Raw genomic sequence first — 9,773 nt, 5'->3', positions numbered from 1 at the left:
AAACGTTTGTGATTTCTTGATCAGCAGAGGATATATGAATCCGGTCTCTCGGACGACAATATTTCCCAATAGTGGCTGCTGCCACGTGTAACACCAATGCCTTGTTATCTCATTCCAGTTACCCGTGCTATAAAGACCCTTGTGCACTTCACTATATTTGAATAATATGTTGTATAGACGCATAATAATAACACAACGGTTACAAAACATGTTTTTATTTAGACACGCCCACTGGGGCGGTTTGCAGCTGTCCTGTTTCTTCTGTTTCCTTCCTGTTTCCCAGGTGTTTCCGCCTGTTCCTGCGTGTACTCCCCCCCCCATCTCGCTCTCTTCTCCCCCCCTCTCGCTCCCCCCCGCCTCTCGCTCTCCCCCCCCCTCTCGCTCTCCCCCCCTCGCTCTCCTCCCTCTCTCCTGCTCCCCCTCCCTCTCCTCCAACCCTCTTCCCCCCCTAGCTCTCTCTTTCCCCCCTCCCTCTCTCTTTCCTCCCCCGCCTCCCTCTTTCCTCCCCCCCCTGTTCAGCGATGGTCATTTCTCCCTTTCAAGGAGACAACGTCCATCGTTTCAATTGCTTTGAGTGGTTGTATTAATTTATTCCTTTAGCACACGGAGCATCAGAGAATATGGTAATCCACAATTAAAAGTGGGTGTGGGGGTACACGAAGCCGGGAATAAGAGCAGTGTCCTGTGTCAGTCTTAACAATTGGCATGTCAAGAAAATGGATAGAATATTGATCCATAGTCCAAGCAAGTTGGAGGGAGCCACAGAAATTGAGATCACAAATAATTTGCTGTAACATCGCAGACGAGAAAGATGTCATAGATGTATCTGGTATAGAAAATGATTTTGTTTGCCATATGCGGATTAGAAAGAAAGTGGACATGCTAGTGGGTGTTAGCGGAGGCATGGACCATAATGGCACACTTAGCTGTGTCCATGACCTGAAGGAAAAATTGGTCTTCAAATGTTCCTCACCCTTGTGGGTCGAAAGGCTTAGACGGGGCCTCACAGACAGATATATCCGACGTTCCCGCTCCTGTTAACGCTACCGTGATATTTAACGTCTCCATTAAAAACCGACGTTCCCGCTCCTGTTAACGCTACCGTGATATTTAACGTCTCCATTAAAAACAAGAGTAACGTCTCTTTCTCTTGCATTGTTTTTTTAATTGTATTTCATGCGGAAAGATAACTGGGCACTCCTAAAGCATTGTTCGAAACGTGTACTTATCTGTGTATACCCGTGAGTAATAAATACAAATGAAACAAATCTAAACCAATGTGGCTTAATAGACAGGTAGGGGAGGAAATGGAGAGGAAGAGGCAGCATTTAACATGATTGTACAAGTCAGACGGGACGGAGGCATCGTATCCCAATTATAAGGAAGGTAACGACTTTAAGGTCCATGGATGGTGTATAACAGAGGTGCTCAACTCCAGTCCTCAAAAACATTTGTACGACACAATAATGCCGCCGGGAGCCGGGTCAGTCTGAGTCCAGCACTCGGTGAAGCAGCTGATGCTGAACGGAGGAACGGCATTGGGAGGAACGCCATCCACGTCATCCGGTCACCTGATTTCGGAACCCGGAAATGACAGCAGTGGAGACTTGGAGTGGGTGAGAGCGCGACTCACCCGGGTCACGGCGGCATTATTGTATCGTACAAATGTTTTAATAGATCATCCCTGATGTAAGCCTTTACTGCAGGGGGTCTTTTGTGATCAAATATACTTTTAAAAAGTACCATCTGCACTATCCTGGTTTTCTTCCCCCGGGTCCTGCCGGGCTGAGTGCTCATCCAGCCACGTTTGCTACATTTTGCCACAGTTTTGGATGTGCCCATATAACTCGTACGTTTGTGAGTATTAATATTGGACGTTCCATACAGCACTGAACCCCGACTGTCTTACAGTACTGTTCTATGTCCATTATTCTTCTCTCTCCTATGGTGTTACATCCCCCGCTCCCATGACTTTTTTCGATGCCTACTGTGGAGGAGACTGGAAACATATCCTGTCCCAGGGTTTTGAGTGGAGGAGTATTCTATGTTCTATTTATTTGATTTCACCATTATCACTTGTTATTGCATTTATTGGTGTATACATTATATTCACGAGTGTATTATCACTATTATTATTCTTATAAGCTGTTAGTCTGTTTTTTTAACACAATAGTCTACTCTATCCAATCACTATATGCGACATTAACTAGTCACATATTTTATTATTCACAAGTTGAGCACTGCTTTCTCCTCTTTTATATCAATAGTAGGGAAACTACTTGAAGGTTTAATACGGGATAATATACAGGAATACCTAATGGAAAACAATATTATTAGTAATAGTCAGCATGGATTTATGAAGGATAGATCTTGCCAAACTAACCTTATTTGTTTCTTTGATGAGGTAAGTAGGAATTTTGACCAGGGTAATGCAGTTGATGTGGTCTACTTAGATTTTGCAAAGGCTTTTGATACGGTTTCACACAAGAGGTTGGTGTACAAAATAAAGCAAATTGGACTCGGTAAAAATATATGCACCTGGATTGAAAACTGGTTAAAGGATAGACCACAGAGGGTTGTCATAAATGGAACTTTTTCAGGTTGGGCTAAAGTTGTGAGTGGAGTACCTCAGGGATCGGTACTGGGACCCCTGCTTTTTAACTTGTTTATTTATGACCTTGAGGTTGGCATCGAGAGCAAAGTCTCCATCTTTGTTGAAGACACTAAGGGGCCTATTCTACCGACGCAGGGTTTGTCAGTTTATTTATCACGGTATTCAGAAAGACTCTGAAGCCAGGCGACAGCAAAATGACAAACTTACGATGAGCAGCGATGTGTTGTTTGCCTGTCTCAAACGTTCTCATCCGTGTGATGTGCAGCGATGTGGGCCAGCTGCACAGAGAGCTGCACAGAGAGCCGCCTCTCCCTGCGCATATCTCGCCTGCGATCGCAGGGTTTTAATAAAAATGTTAGTACTAGTGTACGTGTGCAGGGGGTCTCTGGAGCAGAACCACGTTGATTTGAGGTCCGGGGATCCCCTGCTTCCCAAGATACAGGCCCCGTTATGGGGAGCCGGTATCTCCTATGCATTTAAATGTCCCAGTCACGTGACGCGGGACATTTAAATGCATAGGAGATACCGGCTCCCCATAACGGGGCCTGTATCTCGGGAAGCAGCGGGTCCCCGGGCCTGAAATCAACGCAGTTCTGCTCCGGAGACCCCCTGCTCACGTACAACAGTATTAACATATTTTTATTAAAACCGCTTCATTACCTTAGCGGCTAGTCACTAAGACAATGTAGGGGTTCAACTTCAATAGCCTGTTTACTGGAGGTGGATGAAGGGGGTAGTAGCTTCAGGGTGGGTGGTTAGGCCTGCCGGGAAGGATGCGGAAGGAGTTAACCCCTCCCCTACCATAGCGATGGAAATCGCTATGGTAATGAAGGGGTTAACCAGTCCCACTACCCACCCGGTAGGGCAACTACCCCCTTCACCCAATCCCTCTACCTCCAAGAAACAAAAACAAACACAACAACCCTACTACCCACCTCCTCTACTCCCAACACATACAGTACAGTAATGGGCAAAATTACTATTATCCAGATATGGATAATAGTTCATTTGCCCATTCTAAATCAAACATTAGTAAGCTAGCAGAAATAAAGTAAATAAAACGTCTACTTACCCCTGCCATGATTAAGGGAGCCCTCATCACCATACTCCAGGTCCATATCCTCCGTTATACAATCTAATGGCCACTAAACCTTTAATTAATTTAGTGGTTAATAACCACTATAGTAATTAAGGGGTTAACCCCCTCCCCCGCTACCCACCAGGGAGGCCTAACCACCCACCCTGGGGGCCACTATACTCACCCTTTATACATTGATTGGTACAGTGGTACATCATACCCATATAATATGGGCATGATAAGCCATTATACTGTAGCAGTCAATGGCCAACCTATGAAAAAAAATCAAAGCACAACAATACACAAACATTAAATAAATAAGCACCTAAACACCACAAGAATACAAGAACTACAAAGCCTCAACTACAGAACAATAAAATTATTCTAACACCAAAACAGCAGAAGAATAAAAATTGTTATCCCAAAATACTAGAATACAATTAAATAAACACCTAACCAACAAAACAATTCAAGAAATAAAACTGCTAACCAATCCTAAAATTTAATAAAAACAAGCTATCCAAATAACAAACAATTTAGTGAAAACAATAAACCGAAATAGAAAAAATAATTATAAACAAGCATTTGCCAAAAAATGCATTGCCTGTCACTGTATTTATCTGTACCTTAAAAGGGCACAGATGAATATATTAGCAGTCAATGGGCAATCAAAAACATAAAAAAAAAAAAATACAAAAATTGATTTTTTTTTAACATACATTCAATATTTGTCTTACTTAGTTTTTAAAGGATGTGAGATCATCCCTTAAAGTGATGTCACATCCTTTTTAACAAATGGAACATACAGTATCACACTTTGAGGACTGACACGCAGTCTTAACACCATAAAACATTAGATTAAAAAAATATATATATCTTTTGCTTTAACATGGAAATTATTTTAGGTTAAAAAATTTTTTAAACACTTATACTTGTCCACAAGATGGCAGCAGAAAGCTACACATGGCCAAGCGTCAGAACAACATTTTATGTAACTTATTAAATGTGGAGGAAATCTATTCTATAAGATATACTGTACAAATACTTGCCTGGGTAAGGAAAGAGCCCTATAGAATAGCACAGGGGTGAGCAAACTTTTTATGCCGAGCCCCCCTTTTAATCCATGAAATTTCTCGCCCCCCTCACCTGCCTGATGTAATCAAAATTACATGGAAAAAAAAAACCCCTTTATTAAACGGTATACAATGTAAATACAAATATGTCTAAATACTTACATATTTCAACAGCTTGCGCTTGCAAAATTAAGCTGCATCCATGCTGCCGCTGAGAGCAGTGACATCACCAACTCTCCAAGCCTGAGCGCAGGTTGTCCTGCATAATTTTGCGAGCAGGAGCGGGGGGGCATGGATCGGGGCTATTTCTGTGTGTGTTTGTGCGACTGTATGTGTGCGCATTGACTGCTGCTGAGCGCGCTTCAAAGTCAATTTTGTTTGTCTCCCCCAAGCGCCAAGCTTGGGAGAGCGTACGTGCACAAAGGCAATCCTTTTGGGGTGGCATTCATCCACCTCTTTGCTACCTCCCCCCTCCTCTTTTTTTTCTTTCTCCCATTTGCCTTTTTTATTCTCCCTGCTCTTTGGCTTGCTGTCCCCAGTGTCACACACTCCTACCTACAGTATTATTTATTTATTTTCCCCCTCCGCGCACATCTTCTTCGGCTGCCCGCCCGCACACAGCTTCTTGGCCACTGGCACACAGCTTTTTCGCCCTCCCGCGCACAGCGTCTGTCGGCCCGCACACAAGGTTTCGCCGCACACCACATGTGCCCCCCTAGATAATCTTGTGCCACTCCAGTTTGCGCGGCATTCAATCACAACACAGATACAGCACACATACTCATATCACAACCAACACAACACACACACACAGACAACACACACAGACACAATCACAACACACACACACACACACACACTCAATCACAACACACACAGATACAGACACAACACACACTCAATCACAACATACACACAGACACAATACACACTCAATCACAACCAACACAGACACTATACACACAGCACACATACTCAATCACAACACACACTCATATCACAACACACACACAACACACATACTCAATCACAACACACATTCATATCACAACACACACACAACACAACACAACACACAACCATAACAGTCACACACTTTCACCTGGGGGGGTGGGAGGGGGGGGGAGAAGTACAAGCATGCTTTGGTCCCCCGTGTGCTGCTGCAAACAGATAGGAGGAGGAGGGAGGGTTGTCTGTGTGCAGAGAGAAGCTCCGCCCCCGCAGCAAGGCACCGCCCCGGAAGCAAGCACAGAGAAGCAGCTGCACAGAGCTTGAGCTTTTGGCTGCATGTGCACAGCATCTGCCCGCCCCCAGGTTTCGCTGTCTGCGCCCCCCCATAAATAACACAGAACAGATAGTATGTGAAATGATGATGTTATTAAAACTTAACCTTTAATAGGATTATATACATAAAATACATTTGGACAAACACTGATGTGTGAACAACACAAAACGTAGAAACGCAATAAAAATGTTGAGAGCCCTGCAAACACTGGGGTAATGGGCACTATACATGGTGATATACCCCTTTATATGGTTATCAAGTATAGCTACAGGGGTTCTCTAGGGACTAACCCTATAATGATCTTAGATAGGTCTGAGAGTACTGGATCATTAAAGAAACATGAACCATCAATAGTATGGGGAGTGTCGGTGTATCGATGAACAGAACTCATTTACAAAGCTGTGGAATGAAACAGCTAGATAGGTGTAACAGGGTCGGATAATCAGCAGAGAACTGCTCTTACAGCCAAATGAGTTTATTACTTAAATATCTGATTTCTAGTGAATTAAACTAGTGAACAGGTCTGGTCAGCGGACCATCTATTATTGAAAGTCCACAGCACAGATCAACAGGTAGAGCAGTGATTCCCAACCAGGGCTCCTTGAAGCAGTCTCAGGGGTTCCTCCTACGGACCACAGACCCCCCCCTGGGGGTGGTTTTTTTTGGTATGTATTTTGTAGGGTGGATTGAGTGAGAGTGGGGTAATTGACGGAAGGTAGGGGCGAGAGTGAGAGAAGAGAGGGGGGCAGGAGTGAATGAGTGAGGAAAAGGGAGTAAGAATGAGACTCAAGGGATAAATACATGCGAGGCGGGAGGGGGGAGAGTTAGTGAGATGGATGGGAGAGAAATACATGGGTAGAGGGTGGGAAATAGAGGTGACTCGTGAGGTGTAAAATGTTGTGACTGACCCCTGTCAAACCTAAAATGTGTCAGCCAGATAGGGGTTCCCCGAGATTTTTCGAAATACTTCAAGGGTTCCTCCAAACAAAAAAGGTTGGAAATCACTGAGGTAGAGAGAGCCCTGGTGTATGTTTGATATCTTGGAGTGGTGTATTTCTCTCGGGCAGTAAACGGGACTGGCTGTGACTGGGATATTCGACACTGGGTGGATACAGCGGTTAATGGTCACTCAGGGAGTTGTGCTTAATAACGAAGCTGAGCTAGTTGGCTCTGTATGATATTCTCATATAAGTGGCTACCGAAGACGCCGGGTCGATTTTAATCCCGGCCCAGGACAATATATGTAGATGTTATAATTATATATATATCACAAAAAATGGAGTAGTCCTACTTCGGTGCGAGCTAATTTATTACGCTCTTGATGGGGATATATATATATATAAAAGTGAAATCTTGTTTGTCTGTGGGTCTGCCACGCCTCTCGCTCTCATTGGCCTGCTCTCATTGGCCTGCGGGGTGGGGTGATGTCACAGCCAGGGATACGCAGGCCGTGAGACTCATATCACCCTCACACTGCGTGCGCCTTTGAGACAATGGCGACCCACACGCCGTGCACCGCACAATCCAACCGCCTCACACCCTCCACCACAGCCTCACATCCTCCACCCACCCGCCCACTCGGCTCTTCTCCTTACCCCACGGGACTGGGGGGGAAACGACCGCTGGGAACAGAGGTGAGGGGGGGACTGAGGTGAGCGCGCCTCTGACCAACGGCCTACCCACATAGTTCAAATAAATATTTTAAATATTTTAAATATTTTCAACAGAAAACGCGAAACGCGTAGAGGTCACGTGGTGGCAGTTCCTGTGGAGTATTTGCAGCTGGTGGAAGCGGGTCTCCCTGTCTCTAGCAGGGTAAGTTACTCAGATTGGTCCGGACCCTCTCTGTAGTGCTTAGCTAGTTTATCTTGATTACCCTCTACCCCACATCTACTATATTGATTCACTACCAGTCCCGTTTTTAGCTTAACTGTTTTTATTGTTTAGAATTATTGTGGTTTACTCTGTATCAGTGGATGGTTACCCACTGTCTTAGAATAATAAATTGTCTACACCCCTCAGTGCGCCTGTCTGCCTTTGTTTTCTTCTGTTTTTTAAGACAACAGCTCGCGATCGCCCACTTGAGTTTCTAGACGGTATTGCAGACAACACTAAAATGCAATTTTCAGCGCCCGATAAATGGATTCAGCACGCAATAGAAAACCGATAGAAACCCGAGTCAATTGCTATACGATTGAAAAACATAGGGCGCCATGACCCGGTATTCAGAGCGGTACGGCGTGCGAGGCTTTAGAATAAATATTGCTAATGAACAGATGTATTTTTATTTAATGATTTACAGCAATGGTTGGCCGCTCTGTAGAACAGTTTATTAGCCTGTTATATGGTATGGTACCTTTTATCAGATATAACAGCATGCAAGAACGGGGACAAGACCCACAGAAAACGGACCCGCATTACAGAATACATCACTCACTGCCACTAGCTATTACCCACCACCATTACAACGAGGGCTCCCCTACTCCTAAATGCTACGTGTATATCGTTTGGTAACTAGGGATGGGTGGAATAGTCCGGAATTCCATGGATCGGTTCAATAAAATCCGTCTGCGGATTGGATACTTAAAATTGAGAAAGAGAGAGAGACAAGAAGACTAGAACACACAACCACTGCTATTCTAGACAACAGCGACTTTTTCAGCACAGTCACACCTCCCTAATTTCTTCGGAGGGATATTTAAGGGGATATATATACGTCTGGCGACACTGGTTACACTTGAAAGAGGTCGTCTCTCTTTCTGTCTCCCTCTCTCGCTCTGTCATCCAGGGGAAACATTTGATCGAGAGGGGTTATTGCCAAAGAGTGGTGAAACGTAATATATATAAAATACGGGAACTACTGTACACTGCACACCCCCTACGGAATGTATTCGGAATGGACAGCTACTGCGGGCCGTATATCTGTCATTACTGCTTACACGAAGGTATCAAATGCCATCTCAAGGGCGATTTCCAATCATTGCTATCAACTGATCGTCAATTACAGTACCAAGCTCAATGAAAGATACCACAGAAAACAGAAAGTAAATAGTGTTTAATGTTGATATTTACATTTGTGTGAGACAAAATGAGCATCGTTATACAACATTAGATGTTCAGGAATACATAAGAAATGATAGTTTGAAGCACCCTGTAAAATCCCCTAATTCCACCATTATTTGCAGTATTTTCTGCTAATGTAGAGATGCCATTGAGATGTAAATATAAAAATACGATGTAATGTTATATAGAGAAAAGAGATTTCTTTTGTTTTTTCCACCTCCCAATTATTTGTTTATTTGGTGCACGAAATACACATGAAATAAATTAAATTTTTGAAGAAAATTGCCACCTGGGGCAATTAGGAATGGGAGAGTGACTACATTGGTGTTTGGAGTTGTTATTTCTTAGCTACTGTGTGTTGTTTTTGGGGGGGAGGGTGACGGGGAGGTTATAAATTCACTGTTATTGGGCATGGCATGGGATTACCTGGTGTGCGAGATTTCCAGGTTGTATTGGGCATGACATGGGATTACCTGGTGTGGAAGATTTGCATGTTATATTGGGTATGGCATGGGATTACCTGGTGGGAAATCTCCAGGTTGTATTGGACGTGGCATGGGATTACCTGGTGTGGGAGATTTCCAGGTTGTATTGGTCATGGCATGGGATTACCTGGTGTGTGGAGATTTCCAGGTGTTATTGGGCATGACATGGGATTAC

Source organism: Ascaphus truei, chromosome 14 (genome assembly GCF_040206685.1).
Source record: "Ascaphus truei isolate aAscTru1 chromosome 14, aAscTru1.hap1, whole genome shotgun sequence".
In the NCBI taxonomy this organism is placed as follows: Eukaryota; Metazoa; Chordata; class Amphibia; order Anura; family Ascaphidae; genus Ascaphus; species Ascaphus truei.
Note: the sequence above shows the minus strand (reverse complement) of the source record.